This window comes from Ornithorhynchus anatinus, chromosome 12, assembly GCF_004115215.2.
Source record: "Ornithorhynchus anatinus isolate Pmale09 chromosome 12, mOrnAna1.pri.v4, whole genome shotgun sequence".
NCBI lineage: Eukaryota > Metazoa > Chordata > Mammalia > Monotremata > Ornithorhynchidae > Ornithorhynchus > Ornithorhynchus anatinus.
The window spans coordinates 13,372,470-13,391,833 of NC_041739.1; the positions used below are offsets into that span (position 1 = coordinate 13,372,470).

A 19,364-nucleotide genomic window follows, 5' to 3' on the forward strand; every position below is an offset into this window, starting at 1 on the left:
ACGTGAGGCTCACAGTCTTAATCCCCATTTTACAGATGAGGTAACTGAAGCACAGAGAAGTGAAGTGACTTGCCCGCAGTCACACAGCTGACAGGTGGCAGATCCGGGATTCGAACCCATGACCTCTGGCTCCCAAGTCCGGGCTCTTTCCACTGAGCCACGCTGCTTCTCTAATTCAACAATGCCCATAGGATTACCTGTAAATGTCTGAGAAAAGGCAGCACAGAGCCAAAATGGTGGATGATGGTTTCTGGGCCTGCGTGTGCCTTTTAGTGCCGGGGCTAGGATGACTTGCACTTCAGGTTGGACTGCAATTTGATCGGCAGTAACCACCCCTCCTGATGAGGCTGATATTTCCCACCGATTTTTCTCTTTGTCATCTGTGGCAACGTATGAGTTTTTCATGCAGAGACTTTTCATCAATCAATGGTATTTATTGAGCACTTACTATGTGCAGAGCACTGTTAATCCGAGGTTCTGTCGTAATGTCCCTCAACTCTGATGTATTGGCCAGCTACCAGTGAGGCTAGTTGTGGGCAGGTAATGTGACCATTTATTGTTATTTTATACTATCCCAAATGTTTAGTATAATACTTTGCACACAGTAAGTGTCCAATAAATATGACTGAATGAATGGCTATCATCCATGTAAAAATCACATGCACTATATCAGATGTGGCATGGCATTATTGTTAATAATAATAATAATAATGGCATTTATTAAGCACTTACTATGTGCCGATCACTCTTCTAAGTAGATAAAAGGTAATCAGATTGTTCCATGTGGGGCTCACAGTCTTAATCTCCATCTTACAGATAAGGTAATTGAGGCATAGAGAAGTTAAGTGGTTTGCCCAAGGTCACAGAGTAGATATTATTACTATTATTATTATTATATTTTAAGCACTATGTGTCAAGCACCTTTCTAAGCGCTGGGTTAATCGGGTAGGACAGTAGTCCCTGGCCCACATAAGGCTGTCTAAATGGGAGGGAGAAATAATGACATTTTAATAATAACTGTGGTATTTGTTAAGCACTTACTATATGCCCAGCATCGTATAAGCGCTGGGTTGGATACAAGCAAATTGGGCTGGACATAGTCCATGTCCCCCATGGGGCCCACAGTTTCAGCCCCCATTTCACAGATGAGGTAACTGAGGCCTAGAGAAGTGAAATGACTTGCCCAAGGTCACACAGCAGACAACATCATGCAGGCTATTTTGAATTTAGAGCATGTCTCTGGGGAGTACCTTGACTCTTTCACTTGCTCCAGGGCCGGATTCCACCTCCAAAGGCTCCTCGAACTTGGGTGCTGCTTCTGAGCTGTGGCACTCAGAGGCAGGACCCAAAGTCGGGCTGGGTTCTGAAAATAAATGCCATTCATAAAGGCGCTTGGTGCCTTATCTGTACCAACAGGGGAAATACTAGCTAAAAATGATATCATCCAGGATATTAGACAAATAGTCACCCTAGTTGTGTGGTTATTGAAGAAATATTCAATAATTTCTGCCATTATGGAGTGGCACAAGAATGCCCTAGCACACACTCAATATTCAGGGTTTTTTTTCCTATAAAGTAGTAAATTTACCGAATTTGAATCAGTACATAGTCTGGACTTGACTGATTATGCTGACTAAGGCATTAATACAATGGAAAGGGAATGAAGGCTCTATTTATATGCCTTTCCTTCTCTCCATCCTTCATTCATTTCCAAAGCTATGGCGTTTAAGACTAAATGTGTATTTTATTGGTTTATAACAGCTTTTTTACTCTCTGTGACCACAAAAATAAAACGTAGTTTATAATAAGATAAATGAGGCCTTGTTATTTATTTTACACACAATTGAATTCGAGATAGGTAGGAAGGTATTTACAGTGACTCTATTCCCCAGACTTCTGAGTTATTTAAAATATCTGCTGCAGGGGTAGTAGAATCTCCCCTTCAGATGGGTTTTGGATCAGCTGACTGATTACAATCCAGTGGAAGAGTTTACAATTCATCATTCTGTTTCAGTAGGTAAATGGCAACTTTTTGGTAACAGATCCCAAGTTGAACGTTGAGTATCCTTTCTTCACAGTTCTTTTACCACGCACAGAATGATCCCCTGCTGACGAGACCACCTGTTCCAGGCCTTTAATGTTGAAATTGGAAAATATCTTTTCTTCACAGTTCTTCTTTTTCCCCTCGGAATGATCCCCTGCAGAATTTGCCACCCGTTCCAGGCCTTTAATGTTGAAATCGGAAAAGTTACGTGTCTTAGTAAAGGAAGCACAAGCCTGGGAGTTGGAGGACCTGGGGTCTAATCCCTGCTCCACCATTTGTCTGCTGTGTGACCTTGAACAAGTCACTTAACTTCTCCATTCTACAATTACCTTATCTCTAAAATGGGAATTAAGGATCCCCATGTGGAACAGGTTGGACAAAGTCCCTGTCCCCCATGGGCTCCCAGTCTCAATCCCCAATTTACAGATGAGGTAACTGAGGCACAGAGAAGTGAAGTGACTTGCCCAAAGTCCCACAACAGACAAGTGGCAGAGCTGGAATTAGAACCCATGACCTTCTGACTCCCAGGTGTATCCACTATGCCACACTGCTTCTCTAGTTTGTATTCTCTTTGACTCTACCCATATCCTATAAGCACAGAAATAATCTTCTGGGATCTCAGTTTCTCTTGCCAATAATACAATACCTGTTGGCCCCAGACAGTAGATATTAATCACTGTTGTGATTGGAACTTGTCCTAAAGCTAGGGGTGATGTGACTTAGAAGTAGAAGCTTAGTGAAAACTGAAAAGGTTTAAGTACCATTCATACCCTATATCTTTCCTCAGTATTTACATTTTTATTATTTTGATGGGTTTATGCCAATTTAATCATTCTAACATATCTTTGTCCCCAAAAGGACCACCTTTAATAGTAACCAAAAAGATTAAAATGTAGAAAACTACTAATTCACCATTTTCTCTGTATTTGAATAGAGAATGTGAAGCCAGAAAAAGGAAATGGTAGATTTCTGAAAAGTAGCAGAGATGCATATGTTAGAAAACATCATTTCTTGACCTATATCATTCCTTTTTTGTTAATCTTGTATCTTATTCCTTACTTGTTTCTATTCCATCCAGGGAATAATAGGTAAGCCAACACAAAGTTAATCTAGTAACTGTAAATCCTCTTGAGTGGTAATTAGAATACCAAAGGATCCCAAATGAGGTATGTGCATTATGTAGAAGGTAGAATGAGGTCAGCTCCAGGGAAAAGACTGCATTTGAAAAAAATATATTTGGAGTGGGTAGGGAGAGCCCAGTTTCTCACATCGTTGATTTTTTTTTTATTTGTCCTCAGGGGAATAAATCTATTTTCAACACTTAATTGACTTTATCATCCCAAATCTTTGCAATCCATAATAATATTTTTTTAAGAGGAAACAAGATTTAATTTTTGATGTAATTCTATATATATTTCACTCTTGGGGCAGTCTGTTTTAATTCGGCCCCCTTTATATTCAATTGTTTTATTAACTGAAATTTCCAGAATGCTCCTGTAACATTCTATTAGCATGAGAGAGATGAGGGAACTAAGGTACAGAGGAGTTAAGTGACTTTTCCAAGGTCACACAGCAGGTAATTAGCAGAGTCGAAATTAGAACCCAGGTCCTCTGACTCCCAGCCCAACTACACCACGCTGCTTCTCAAGTAGGTGCTACAAATACCATTAATTGAGGAATTTTCCTCTTCCAGGTATTAATGGAGGTGTTTGTATTTACTGAGTGCTTACTGTTTTGCAAAGTACCATATTAAGCTCAGCTATAAATCTCTTCCCCTCTTCAAAACCCTACTTAAAACTCACTTCCTCCAAGAGGCCTTCCCAGACTGAGCTCCCCTTCTCCCTCTACTCCTTCTACCGCCCCCCCCTTCACCTCTCCGCAGCTTAACCCTCTTTTCCCCCCATTTCCCTCTGCTCCTCCCCCCTCCCTTTCCATCCCCTCAGCACTGTACTCATCTGCTCAACTGTATATATTTTCATTACCCTATTTATTTTGTTAATGAAATGTACATCGCCTTGATTCTATTTAGTCGCCATTGTTTTTATGAGATGTTCTTCCCCTTGACTCTATTTATTGCCATTGTTCTTGTCTCTCCGTCTCCCCCAATTAGACTGTAAGCCCGTCAAACGGCAGGGACTGTCTCTATCTGTTGCCGACTTGTTCATTCCAAGCGCTTAGTACAGTGCTCTGCACATAGTAAGCCCTCAATAAATACTATTGAATGAATGAAAGAGTTGAGAGACACATTCCCTACCCACAATGAACTTAAAGTCAAGAGGGGGAAAGAGACATTAATATAAACTAGAGATATGTACATAAGTGCAGTGGGCCTGAGGGATATGAGAATAAAAGGTGAAAATCCAAGTGCACGGGAGAAACAAAAGAGAGTGGGAAAAGAGAAAATGAGGGCTTAGTTGGGGAAGACCTCTTGGAGGAGATGTGTTTTTAATAAAGCTTTGAAGGTGGGGAGAGTGATGGCCTGTAGGATGTGACGTGGGAGGGACTTCAAAGCTAAGGTGGTGCCTCTCACCATAGGCACCAGCCCCGACTCTGGGATTTCTGACTTCTTAGAAAGAAAGGTACTTGGACCTTCCTTTTCCTATTTAAGATTCACAACTAGTGCTGACTGCAGTAGGCAGACAGCAGCTGTTGTAAAACCTCTATTTGTTCCAGGTGTTCTCTTTTCCCACTGGGCTATCTTCTAAATTGGCAGTTTTAAGTAATGACGAAGAGACCCTCTCAAGGTTGGCAGGTGTGATAAGTAAGGAGCAGTCCAATATTTCACCCACTGTAAAACAATTTTGCAGCGTCTTGACTCGGGGGGGGGGGGGGGAACCCCAAATTTTGATTCATCTATCTACAACAGGGGCTACAAAGTCAGGTGTTTTCCACTGCTGGTGTTAGTCATCTGTTGCTTTAACTTCTTAAAGGCTGATGGTGCCAACCTCAACACTCCTGATCTATTAAGAGTTTTGCAGCATAAATCTCAGAATAACTCTAATGGGTTGGACAAGCGAAAAGGATGACTAACAAGAGGAAATATAGGCAGCTGCTAAATGACAAAGTGGACTGAGATTTCATGTAGGGATTCCTGCAGGGTAAACTGAAGTAGAACTTGAAGTGATTGTATAATTATCATAAATAAACTACAAATAATAGTGGTGTTAAGCACATAAATACTAAGTTCTGTGCTAAGCATTTAGGCAAATACTGTATGATCTCATCTGATAATCTCTGTCCCACATGCAGCTCACAGTCTAAGAGGGCATGAGACCAGGTATTTAATCCTTATTGGACTTATGAGGAAACTGAGACCCAGAGAAGATAAGTGATTTGCCCAAGGTCACAGAGCAGGCAAGTGGTGAAACTGGAATTAGAACCCAGTCTTGACTCCCAGGTCCGTGCTCTTTCCACTAGACCACGATAGACCAAGCGATGCAGCCAAACTGTGGGTTGCTGAGAGCAGGTAGGATTAAGAGCCCTGGGAGACCAGAACCGGGCTGGTCCGGTGACCCTTTGAGACCCCATAAGAAAGTGAAGAGCCCTTTGAGAGCAACTCTTTGTCTATTTACCTTGCACTTTCTGCTGCTTTCTGGCTCAGAGGCAAAGTTGTAATCTGTGCCAGTTGGGGAAAGGGAGAGGGAGAGAAAGAGGGAAAAGGAGAGGAAGAGAGAGATTTTTTTGCACGGCAGAAACCACCTTACATCTGGAGCCAAGGTGTCAGTCCAGCTGCCCGGACAGTGTCAGGAGCAGTGGATGAAAGCAGGAGGCCTCATCTATTTCATTCTACTGCCAAGAGACAACATGGGTTCCTAACAGCAGCGGCTGCGACTACTCACCAAGGGCTAGAAAGGACAGCTGCTCCCAAACCTTTCCTTCCAGTCAACTGCTGCACACAGATAACAACTCTCAACAGCTGCCGAGGGTGAAAGTCACGGATTTTCTGCTGGACCGATTTAAAGTAAAAGTCATACGGTATGGGCCGGAATGTTTACAAGATTTTTAGCTACTCTAAGCACTAGCCTAGTGACCAAACTCACAGCTTGGGGTCCTGATAAGTGATGCCTATGATCTCTTCTGTGTGATGCTCCCCAGCAGACTCTCCTGCTTGTGTAGCTGGGTCTTGGGATCCGGGCTCTATATAGTAATGGAAAAGCAGCTCCTACAGCCAGGACCGAGAGATGGGGTGGGATGGGACAGGATGGGTCAGGATGGGAAAGCCACTTTTCTGGGCCTCACTTGAACATGTGCTCATGTTTTAGCATTTTAAAAGCTTTTTCATTATGGCTAGGGACCTCAAAATCTGGAAGACGACTGGATCTCTCTGTACCTCTAAGGGGGCTCACATACCGAAGTTCCTGTAATGGGTCCCCGATGCCCAAAACAACTGAACCTGGGGACTGTTTTCTGAGCACTGACTGAGCAGAGCACTGAGGTGGGTTCTGGACTAGGTCCAGGGGGGTTAAAAAGCCTGAGGGGGTAATCCAAACCCCAGTTATCCTGATCGTGTTGGGCACAGGTGGAGCAGAGTGGGTTGTAATTGGAAAAGAGTCCCAAACTTTTCTATTGTGGTGCTACAGGGACTCAATTCTGAGCAATTGCCAATTATTATTTCCAGAATTTATAGAGCTGGGATAACAGTTAGGCCCTGAACTGAAAACAAATGGGCGGCTTCCTGACTGACCTCTCATTCCCAATCAAGTTGATTTTCTTGGATCTAACCCAGTGCTTAGCTCAGTGCTTGGCACAAAGCATGTTCTTAGCAAATGCCATTATTATTATCATCATTATTTCCCCCATTATGGCATCAGCTATACAGTTAAGTCTTCATCCCCTAAAGCCGTAGTATTCACACAACCACCTCTCCCAAAAGCACTTATATACAGATCCTAAAATTTTATTGCTTCTCCCTTCTGGTAATGTATTTTAGTATTTGTATCTCCTGCTAGATTGTAACTCCTTGAGTGAATAACAGTGATTTTATTGCTGTCATCAGAGCAGTCAGATTAGGGAAAGATGCACTAGTGTAGTATTACTATTTACTGAGCACCTATTAGGTGCAATGTATTATATCAATCAATGAATTCTATTTATTGAGTGCTTACTGTGTGCAGAGCATTGAACTAAATGCTTGGGAGGGTACAATATAACAGACTCGATAAACACAGCTCCTGCCCACAACAAACTTCCAATCTAGAGCGAGGAGACAGATGTTAATAATAAATGAATAAATTACAGATATGTGCATAGGTGCTGTGAGGTTGAGGGAGGGGATGAATAAAGAATGAAATTCCAAGTTCAAGGATGTCACAAAAGTGACTGGGAGAAGAGGAAATGAGGGTTTAGTCAGGGAAGCCTTCTGGAGGAGTAGGCGGTTTTAATGAGGTTTTGAAAGTCGGGGAAAGTTATTGTCTGTCAGATATGAAAGGGGAAGGTGTTCTAGGTCAGAGGTAGGATATGGATGAGTGGATGAGATTGAGATACAGTGAATAAGTCAGCGTTAGAGAGGCAAAGCATACTGACTGGGTTGTAGTAGGAAAACCCGAGAGGTAAGGTAGGAAGGGACAAGGTGACGGGATGCTTTAAAGTCAATGGTAAGGAGTTGCTGTTTCTTGTGGAGATTGAGGGGCAAACATTGTCTCACACTAATTGATTCTGCTGAACTAAACACATGAACTAAACATGTGGGAGGTATCAAATGATCCATTCCATGTTCACCAGGCATTTACTAATTTATGGCAGAGATAGACATAAGTGTATTTACAGAGTAATCTAAACAATTGAATGTACTAATGATTTCTTCATAGGAAAGAGGAAATGGATGAAATGAGTCTGACTCTCTAGGCTGAGATCCCTCTGCCTTTATTAGCCACCATACACGGGTAGTGTGGTAGTAAGACATCGGAACTGGGAACCAGGGTTGCAGTCCCACTTGCCTGCTGTGTGACCTTGGATACATCACTTAAGTGCTCTGTGCCACAGTTCCCTCCTCTATAAAATGGGGATTAAATACCTATTCTCCCTCTTTCTTAGAACACTAGGTGGGGCAGAAATTGAGTTTGATCTGATTGTACTGCATCTACCCCAGCAAATAATAATGATAATAATAATTGTGATATTTGTTAAATGATTACTATGTGCCAGGCAATGTACTAGACACCGTCCCTACCCCACATTGGGCTCATAGTCTTAATCCCCATTTTACAGATGAGATAACTGAGGCACAGAGAAGTGAAGAGACGTGCCCAAGGTCACCCAGCAGACAAGATGTGGAGCCGGGATTAGAACCCAGGTCCTTCTGACACCCAGGCCCATGCTCTATCCACTAGGCCATGCTGTTTCCTTTTGCTTAGTCCATAGAAAGCACTTAACAAATACCACAATGATTATGATGATGATGATTGATTACCTGGGTAGGTGTTACATGGACAGAGAGGAAGCCATATTCTTCTGCAGCTGGGAATGAAAAGGAGGAGGCTGGATGGAAGCTAGTAGCCCTCCTCAGAATGAAAGAATCAAGCACTGTCTTATGTCATAAAAAGTCCTGCAAGAATGGTATGGTTCTGTCATTTCTGAAGTGCTGCCTCATGCAGGTACAGATGCAACCCAGAAAATGCCCCGGGGTCAGTAGTCCCCCAGGACCTGGGAGTTAGTTGTGGTTATTCTGCCCGGGAACTGCTAAGGAATCAGGTCTAGGAGACTATGATGAAGACACTGCTGGAAACTGCTATCGTGTATACATAACTCATGTAAATTACAATCATCACTGCAGAACTTTGCTGTGAAATTTAGTTGGATTTTTTTTTTTAGCTACACCTTGAAAACATTAAATATACATGCTACTGTCGTATAGGTGAGGTAATGGGATTGCGGGCCAAATATTTCTCAGTTATTTTATCCATTTAGCAGTTTGTGTTTCCCCAGGTTATGGATAAATAGGGCTGAAAAATTAACAATCCTTATATTGTAGAATTTTTCACATGATTTCATTTCCAACTAATTATGCAAATGAGCCTTGAGGCCCTAGTTCTGTGGACCTGAAAGAGCTAAATGGGTGCATTGACTTTTGTTAGTTTGGGACCAATTAATTGGCCCAAACGCAAGGCTAGAGATGATGAAAATTGTAATAGGCAGGTAAGGCCCCATTTGTCTTTGAGTTTGCTTGGGTGAGTACTATTCTGACCTATTTTAGGCTTTTGCTTGAAATACAGTGTATTATTTGGCAAAACCCAGTGGATTGATTGATCAGAGCTGCACCTCAGGGAGACAGGAAGGGAAAACTGGACTGTTTTTTCTTCTAAAATAATCTGAATGCCTCTAAGGCATTGGCTAATATTGTGAGGAAGTCATACCCCCAATTCTCCTTCTTTCCATCCTCCTCGCCACCCCCCAGATGGGGGGAACAGATGTAACGAGAATGTGTCTTGCCATTTTGGCATCTGTTATTCAGGTAGGGTACAGTTAGTCCTCCTCTCTGTACCCTGCACTACATTGGCTCTAACTTGGTAAGCGATCTGAACCAAATCTGTTCACTTGCTTCTAGCAGTATCCTAGTGAAGACAGTCTGTCATTTACCTCTTCTCCAAAGATGTGGACTGGATTTGGGAACTCAAAGGCATTAAGGTCAGGAGAGTCTCAGAAAACTGTTCAACGTTTACTACTATGACTATGCGTGCTCCCTCCCCAACATCTCCTGATTATGACCTCGACCCCCCTCCAAAAACAACAAGTGAGGATGCCAGAGCAGACTGCTGAAGCTGGGGAACGGAGGAAGGCAGTCAATGGAATGGATGGGAGATGGGCACTGGCAGCAGTGTACTGGCAGGTGGCGGGCAGACAGAGTTCAACACATTTGCAAGAGCGGCAATAGCAGATGGCTGACGCTGACGAGGGTTTGAGCAGCAGCAGAGCCTCCCCAGCGAGGTAGAGTGGGGAGAACTGGATCCCCAAACTTTTAAGCAATGACTTCCTGATTGGGCCTGTCGGTGCCCGGAAGAACGAAGGAGTAGAGTAGACGGGGTCGACCGCTGGCTAAAAGACCAGGCTCTGGACCAGACCAGGGATGCCTTGGAGCAGAGGAAGAATCTAAAGAGAAACCATGGTATTCACAGCTCTAAAATATTACAAGCTGTTGCCTACATTATTGGGAACGCTGAGGAGTCGTTATTGCCCTTTGTGCCAAGTATCCCCCCGAGGCAGAGTTGAACGACAGGGCAGGAGGGGAACTTGCCAGCCATCTGGCCCACTGTAAAATTCTGGAGCCAAATAGGCCACAGCTGACAGAGATTGATTCACTTCCCACTCGACACTTCACACCACATTTCCCCCACTTAGAGGGAGTCAGAACTGTTAACCAGGCTGTTCGGGCTCCAAATCTGTTCTCACTAGAATTACGGACAAAAGGCGAAATGCATCTTTACTTGCGATTCGGTGAAAGTGGGTTTTTGGTCTGAGTGAGCTGGAAAGTCTTCCCCCACAATGCATGGCTGTTTCTCCCTATTCTCCTGGGGTGTCCAACCTCACTTTTTCACTGCAGTGTTGGTGTAGCCAAAAGAACTGGTTAGTTGGGGCGTTCCTAGAAGGTGAGCATGCCACTGGATGGGAGAGAACCCTCTCGGCTTGTCCGTCAAAGCAGCTCCTGTGGCTCTGGGACCATGAGGAGATCTGCCTTGGCAATAGAGAACAGGAATTGGGAGGGTCTGGGTGACCTACAGCCAACTCAGGTCATCCTCTGCAGGCTCTGACTGATTTCTGGTCCAAGGAACTTGTGGAAGGCAGGGTGATTCCAAGCTACCCCATAGTTTAACGAGGCAGTAGGCAAATAGCATTAGAGTCACCCAGGTGATGTCAGACACAGAGCTAGGTTCTGGTGAGGCTTGTTTGTTTGGCTTGGGCTTGGGCTCTGACAACTCAGGCAGTTGATTGAAAAATACAAGGAAGCTTCTGGGCACTTCTTGGTGCTGATGATTCTAGGGAGGCTTTAAGCTACCAGAAGTGAATTTCCAGTCTCTGCTACTTCTGTGCCAAGCACTGATACATCATAGCTGAAACCAGGCCAGGCTGGCACCGAATGAAGGTAGTGCTAGGCCTGGATAGGAACCAGGAATTACTGATCAGGCCCCGTATATCTGCCAGGATTAGACAATATATAGGACTATTTCAGCAAAGGATGAGACTGACCCATAAATCCACTTGGATATGCTCCTGAAGAACTGATCTTACTTTACTCCAGTGTTCAGAAAGAAGTTTCATAAGAAGAGGGATGGAAGAAGTGTGGTGAAGCAGAGGAATGTTTTAAGAGGTCTCCTCATTTCCAGTCAGGATCATTGAGAAAAAAGTGATCATTGTAAAAGATTTTTGTTTAGAAAGCCTACCCTGAATTTTAATAAATAAATGAAAGCAATTGTGTGGTAGATTATAAACTTCTGAACAGCAGGAATCATATCTATTAGTTGTTTCATACTCCCCGAAGTGCCCAGTACAGTGTGCATAATAAGTGCTTAATAAATCCTATGGACTGATAGATATTTGCTTCTTTAAGGACTATAAATATTATGATTATTACTAGTATTACAAAGTACCCTAATATTACATGTTTACTGTGGGGTTATTGGTTTTCCTAATGATTAATCCAGCAATCAATCAATGCTGTTTATTGATCTCTGTGGGCAGAAAACTGCACTAAGTTCTTGGGAGAACACAGTGCAACAAAACTCTTAGATGTGCTCCCTTCCCACAAAGAGCCTTCAGTCACTTGTTAAAAGGAAAACAGATGTCATTTTAGTGTTAGTTAGTCTCTAAGCCCCTGCTCTTTGAGAACGAATTAGCTTTTCTTCAGAATTTGTCAGTGTTCTGGAACGTTATCAAGATTGCTCTAACTCAAAAAAGCATATTCCTCAGTGATCCGCAGGGTCTAGAAAGAGCCTCAGGAAAGATATTGTCATGATTTTTGATCAGTTGAGGAAAGTTGATCTCCAGTGGGCAATTTCTGTTACCGGTGAAAAGGAAGGACAACAGTATAAGTTAAATAAATAAACATAGGACATTTATTGACACACAGGTCTGGGTATTGGAGATTATGGCTTGGAATAAAGGCAGAGACAACAGCACGTGCTTAAAAGCGAAGCAAGGTGAAGTAGGAGGGGGCAAGGTGATAGAGTGCTTTAAAGCCAGTGGTGAGGAGTTTTTGTCCTCTTCCCATTTCTATCATCCTGGGATTCAAACTTCTCACTAAAGCTTTCATCTGTTTAATCCAATTAACTTCTGAGGATGAGCCTATAGAGTTAGTAACCCATTGGAATGGCAGGAGACTGCTTTAGTTCTGTTTTCTTATTAGAATCCATAACTCTACCATAGTATAAAGGTTTCCACTGGAAAATTGCTGAAAAAGATATTTCCTGATCATCTGTTGATGTGATGTTCAAAAGCAGAATTATGAAATCTGTCTTCTGTGATTATTTCTGCCTGGGTCACAGCTTTTCATACTGCACATCACTGAAATTTTTCCCATTACTTTATGGTAAAGAGATGCATCTCTCTGAAGGGAGATAAGCAAAGGCCCAGTTTTATTGAGGCTGACTTGATCAGATTACATAAGATCATTCAGGTTCCATTTTCCCAAATGGCTGGTTAACAGACAATGCAACCCAAATTGACTCTGCCTGTAGCCAATCACATGGGACAAGTTGAGGGCAAAACAAATTACGCAAGGACTCAAAGTGATGAACTTAATCAAACACGCTGAAGTGACAGTCAGCTTCAAACAAGAACCAACAGATGCATCTGTTGGATCACTCTCTTACCTGGAATCTGTGTAAATAGCACATTCAGCTGTGGGAAACTGTCGAGGATGGGTGACTCCCTTTGAGTGACAGCAGAATCATCTATTGCAATTGTTCTGGACTCAGCTGACCACTGGAGAGATGGCACAGGGAGAGTTACCAGTACTGGGTGGCCAGGGCAGATGTCACATCAACGGTATGGTGGCCTTTCTCAGAGGAACTGAAGGTTGGGGTGTAGGTGTGTGTAGATTTCAAGGGACTGGACTATGCCAAATTTGTCTTAGGGAGAAGGAAGAAATTGAGGGGTTGCTAAAGGTTTTGGGGGAGTGACTGCATTTTTTTCCTGAATGCTATTTACATCCTCAGACTGAGGGCTTGCGAGAGGTGAAGTGTTTTGATCAAAATCTACAGCTCATGAGGATTTTACTGAGGAAAGACCCCCTGTCATCTCTTGAATGCCCAAATCCGGGACCAGATCTCTAAAATGCTGGGTGAAACCCAGTTTTAGTCAGACACCTGGTATTTCTGTCCACCGTCCTACATCTGTTGAGAACCCACTGTTCGCAGAGTATTGCTCCTGCATGCAGCAGGTCAAAGTTCTATTGAGAGTTTGCTGTGTGTAGAGGAACATACTAAGTCCTTGGGAGAATACAACAGATATGATGATCTCTGTCCTCAAGGAGCTAACAGTCCAACAAAGAAGATTCATCTGAAGACAAAGGAGACATCTCTCTGTTGGGCTCATCGGTAAAACTAAAAGATTGGAGTGGACACAGTTGTTTAGTTAGATGGGCTTAGTTCACTTTGTAGTCCAGAGGCCTTCCCCCTGAGCTTCCCCTTTTCTCTCTACTGCCTCTGCTCCCTCTTTGCCCCCCCTTCACCACCCTCAGCTAAGCCCCCTTTCACCCCTTTCCCTCTGCTCCTCCCCCGCTCCCTTCCCCCGCCTCAACACTGTGCTCATTTGTCTATATTTTTATTACCCTATTTATTTTGTTAATGAGGTGTGCATCCCCTTGATTATATTTATTGTGATTAAGTTGTCTTGTTTTTGTCCATCTGTCTCCCCCGCTTAGACCATAAGCCCGTCGATGGACTTATTGATTATCCCTATCTGTTGCCGAATTGTACATTCCGAGCGCTTAGTACAGTGCTCTGCACATAGTAAGCACTCAAATACTACTGAATCTTCATTTGCTAGTTCCCCATGTCCTAAATCCTGTAAATCTTCAAAGCCAACACCTCAAAGGGACTGTAAGCTCCTTGCTGGCAGGGAACTTGTCTACCAACTCTCTTATATTGTACTGTCCCAAGCAATTGGTTCAGTGCTCTGCACCCAGTAAGAACTTGATAAATTTGAATAATTGATTGATTGGAAATTGTTCAGTGTATGGATTATTATTTTGAACAATTATAGTGGCCATGGAGGTATTGTTATTTAGCAGGTGGAGTTTATACCAGGGAACAGAGGGTCATCTAGTGTTGGTAACAAAGTTATGGGAGGTTCTAAAATTGGGGCTGTCCTTCCTCACCTGCCAAACATGAACCTAGACCAGTATCACACCTTTTAAAAAAATGGTCAGCAGCATGGCGCAGTGGAAAGAGCCTGGTCTTGAGAGTCAGAGGTCATGGGTTCAAATCCCTGTTTTGCCACTTGTCAGCTGTGTGACTGTGGGCAAGTCACTTCACGTCTCTGTGCCTCAGTTATCTCATCTGTAAAATGGGGATTAACTGTGAGCCCCACGTGGGACAACCTGATTACCCTGTATCTACTCCAGTGCTTGGAACAGTGCTCTGCATGTAGTAAGCACTTAACAAATACCAACATTATTATTATTATTAAGTGCTTACTATGTGCCAGGAAGTATACTAAGCATTCGGGTAGAAACAAGCAAATCAGATTGGACAGAGTCCATGTCCCACATGGGGCTCATAGCCCCATTTTTAAGGTGAGATAACTAAGGCCAAGAAAAGTGAAGTGACTTGTCCAAGGTCACAAAGCTGGCAGGTAACGGAGCTGGGATTAGAGTCCTTCTGACTCCCAGGCCTGTGCTCCACCCATGAGGCCAACCTGCTTCTCAGATGGGTTTGTGATTGGGATTTGTTAACATGGGCAATGTCTTAGAAAAGATAATAATAATAATGTTGGTATTTGTTAAGCGCTTACTATGTGCCGAGCACTGTTCTAAGCGCTGGGGTAGACACAGGGGAAGCAGGTTGTCCCACGTGGGGCTCACAGTCTTAATCCTCATTTTACAGATGAGGTAACTGAGGCACAGAGAAGTGAAGTGACTTGCCCACAGTCACACAGCTGACAAGGGGCAGAGCTGGGATTCGAACTCATGACCCCTGACTCCAAAGCCCGTGCTCTTTCCACTAACTGTTTCTGACTAGAACCGTTTCAGAGGGTCACTGTGCAAAAGCCATACGGGAGGCTACAGTACCAACTTGGAGTTGATGAGCTGATGAGAATGGTTTTGTTCTTCATCCAAACAGAGCACTGGGATCAGGACTTGTAGCTGAGTGTTTCCTCTGAGAAGGGATAGTTTGGAATTAACAGTCAACTTTTAGCAGAGGAAAACAAAATTCCCAACTTTAACCTTTCTTGGTAGATCAGGGGAGATCACCAGTAATAGTGTGGGGCTCCAGAAGGGTAATAACACTGATAAGTGTGGTATTAAGAATCTATGGGAAGCAGCTTGGCTAGTGGATAGAACATTGGCCTGGGAGTCAGAAAGAACTGTGTTCTAATCCTGATTCTGTCACTTGTCCTCTGGATGACCTCCTGCAAGTCACTTAACTACTCTGTGCCTCAGTTACCTCATCTATAAAAATGGAGATGAAGACTGTCAGCCCCAAGGGGGAGAGGGACTGTGTCCAATCTAATTAACTTGCCTCTACCCCAGTGCTTAGAACAGTGCTTGACACATAGTAAGCTTTTAACAAATGCCATTATCATCATTCCCTATGTGCCAAGCACTGTACCACTTGTCAGTTGTGAAACTGTGGGCAAGTCACTTTATTTCTCTGTGCCTCAGTGACCTCAGCTGTAAAATGGGGATTAAGACTGTGAGCCTCACGAGGGACAACCTGATTACCCTGCATCTACCCCAGTGCTTAGAACAGTGCTCTGCACATAGTAAGCACTTAACAAATACCAACATTATTATTATCAATATTACTATTATTAGGCACTGGGATAGATACAAAACAATCATATCACACATAATCCCTGTTCCATAAGGGGTTCATTATATAGGGAGAAGAGAAGAGGGATTTAATCCTGACTTTACAGATGAGTCACAGAGAATTTAAGTGACTTGTCCAAGGTCACGCAGCAGGCAGGTGGTTGAACAGGAAGCAGAACCCACATCTCCTGACTCTGAGGCATATGCTCTTTCCACTAGGCCACTCTGGGGACACACAGGTCCATGAAAGAGAATGAATTCCTCCAGCCCTCGTTCTGGAGCTCTGCTCCATTTCTTAACCACATGATTCTGAAAACCTTCCAGTGTGGTGACACCAAGGCATCAGATGTCTTTGGCATTTTAAGAAGCAGAAAGCCTGGGATAATTTTTCAACTGGTCATTTGTTTTGCCTTTTATAGACTTCTAAGGTGAGTTTAGAATTATTCAAAAAGAAGGGAGATGCTGGATTCTAATCCCTTCTTCCTTTTCAGAACTAAGCTTTCAGATATTTGGATGGATTTGAGACTTTTAAAATCATATGATTTTTCTTATAATGCCACTGTAATGAAAAAGGAGTATATCATCCCTCAAATTCAAATGAGTAAATTGGTACAGTACTTTAAGTAAATGGCTGTATATAAACAAAATATTTCTAAACAGCATGTGGAGATTACAGGTCCTTTTTCTTTTCTTTTTTTTGGTTAGCAACTGATTTCTTAAATAATTCATCTGGAAAGATTTATAATTTTAAGAAAAAAAATACATCTAAATAATAATAAAAGAACAATCTGAAAGAGGAATATTTTCCAGTGAACTGAGTGATATTGTAAAACAAGTTTTGAGTGTATAATTCATGCATAAAGAGGTAATACATTTCTTGATGTTTCCAGTTTAAAATGTGCTGGCTGCAGGATAATGCTGTTAAGTTTCATATCAAAACATTCAATATTTTAAATATCAGGTGTGTGATTGAAATACATACTCGACGAATACCATGTTCCACTTCAGCGTCATGTTGGATCCACATGCTAAGAACAGATCTGATCTGTTTCTCCTATTTCTCCCTCTTTCTTCATGAAACCAAAAACTGGCTATGGCAGGCATAAATCCGACCCAGCAAAGATGAGGGTGAGGACAAACTCTGACTAAGGTAACCTAGGCAGAATTAGGTGAAGTGTACTGCTTAATTTGTTAGTTAAGCGATGCTTGGTATAATGGTTTTTGTCAGTCGGTCCATATTTATTGAGTGCTTACTATGTGCAGAGCACTGTATTAAATATTGAAGAGAGTAATAATAATAATAATGTTGGTATTTGTTAAGCACTTACTATGTGCAGAGCACTGTGCTCAGTGCTTGTTCTGAAGGCTCCTTCAGGGCAGGATCTACTGATGCTGTGCCTGGAGTTCACAGTTGTGGCTGAGTTCCCCTGCTGCAGTCAAGGAATGGCCTGCTGGGCGAGAAGTGATTGCAAACTCTGCAGAGCAACTCTGCTGACCATAACATTTTTTAGAGTATTTGTTAAGCGCTTATCATGTGCCAGGCACTGTACTAAGCACTGGGGTTGATGAAAGCTAGAGGGTTGAACCCGGTCCACGTCCCACATGGGGCTCACAGTCTAATCCCCAATTTGAAGATAAGGAAACTCAAGCACAGAGAAGTGAAGTGACTGGCCCAAGATCACACGGCAGACAGGTGGTAGAGCGGTAGAACGGAGGTCCTTATGACTCCCAGGCCTGTGCTCTATCCACTAGGGCAATGAAGTCGGCCTTGTGCCTCACACCTTGGCATCCAAAGGCATCACGGAGCACTCCTGATGTAGCCGGTCCAAGACACTGTCATTTCAATGGGAAGAGCGCACACGGTAATCTTCAAGAGCAGCCTGTTAACATAGTACTAAGCATTAGATACTTCCATATGTATTTGTGAGCTCAAGGGCAGGCTTGTGTCTACAAACATTATTGTACTCTCAGTCAATGATATTTCTTCATCTCTTGCTTTGTGTTAAATACTGTACTGAGCACTAGAGAGAGTACAGTAAGGAAGAAGATATCATCTCTCCCAAGTGCTGCTCTACAAGCAGAAGATGTTACCTTTTCTGTGGATTGATTGAGGTTTACCAATCCAAGATATAAATTGTTTTATTACTTCCGTAATGGAAATGGCAAACTGGAAATGATAAGCACTTGAGAGAGTACAATAGGGTAGAAGATATCATCTCTCCCAAGTGCAGCTCTGCAGTAGATGTTAAGTTTACTGTGGATTGATTGAGGTTTACCCATCTAAGATATAAACTGTTCTATTATTTCCGTAATGGAAGTGGCAAGCTGGAAGAAGCTGTGTTGTGAATTGCCAATGGACACATGTCAAGACTGAGCCCAGGCAAACCTTAACACACATTGAACTTTGGTGAAGAAGGGAGGTGGTGAGGGGAATCATTTCCTATTAGTTCGACATCTGTAACTTGTTTTAGTGTCTACTGACTCTTTTAGATTGGAAGTGCCTTGAGAGTAGGCTTAATGTAAGCTAGACAGTTGTACTTTCTTAACTGCTTGGTCTAGTGCTCTGCACTGACTAGAGGCTCATTAAGTATTACTGATTGATATATTCTTAGTGATGAAGAAGGGAGGAGATTCTAAAGTCCAGTTTGTTAGTCAGTGAATATCAATCCACGGGATGACTGGATTTGAGGACAGGGGTCGTGTCTAACTACTCATTATAGTCTCCAAAGTACTCAGTACAGTGCTCTGCACACAGTAAATCCTCAATAAATACCACTGATCGACTGAGCTCTCCGCTTTCTTTTACCTTGGTAGATCCACCTCAAGAGGAGAAGTCAATCCCCAATCATCCAAGTGGGCAGCATTTTTTGATGCTTTGCTTTGGTTTCAGGGTATTGGACTGATTCATTGATGACTTTTTACCCAAATATTTCTTCTAAACTTTGCCTTGGCCAGAGAAGGCCTCCCATCAGGATGATTAAGAAGACACTAATTGTGACTTCTGAACTTTGAACTACACCGAGTGATGAATAGAGTCATGTAGAACAAACATGCTCTACAGCCAGACCGGCTGGCTAAAGCCCAGACAGTGTGTTAATGTCAACATCTGCTCTCTGTTGTGGTTTGCTGAACATGTGACTCTAAAAGGGGAATGTGTTTGGAACCAAATAATATGGAGTGTTGTAAAAGTTTGATTTAAATAGGCACAGCCATAGTCTAGTGAAGCAAGAAATGAAGAGAAAGTCCCATATCACTTTCTCAGAATGCTATGAGGATTAATGAAATAAATGTCTAAGAAACAATATCAACCGTTCAAAAAAGGTATGTAAATTCACGGTGGTCCTAGTATAACTT

At 42.8% G+C, this 19,364-nt stretch overlaps 1 long non-coding RNA gene across 1 annotated transcript; it reads right to left on the minus strand.

Annotated features, from left to right (window-relative positions):
* Positions 1-1,798: 1,798 nt before the first annotated feature.
* Positions 1,799-5,959, minus strand: LOC114815424. The gene is made up of 2 exons (XR_003763187.1): positions 5,884-5,959; positions 1,799-2,225 (listed from the first exon to the last, which is right to left on the minus strand). It is a non-coding gene; the product is annotated as an uncharacterized LOC114815424 (long non-coding RNA).
* Positions 5,960-19,364: the final 13,405 nt, after the last annotated feature.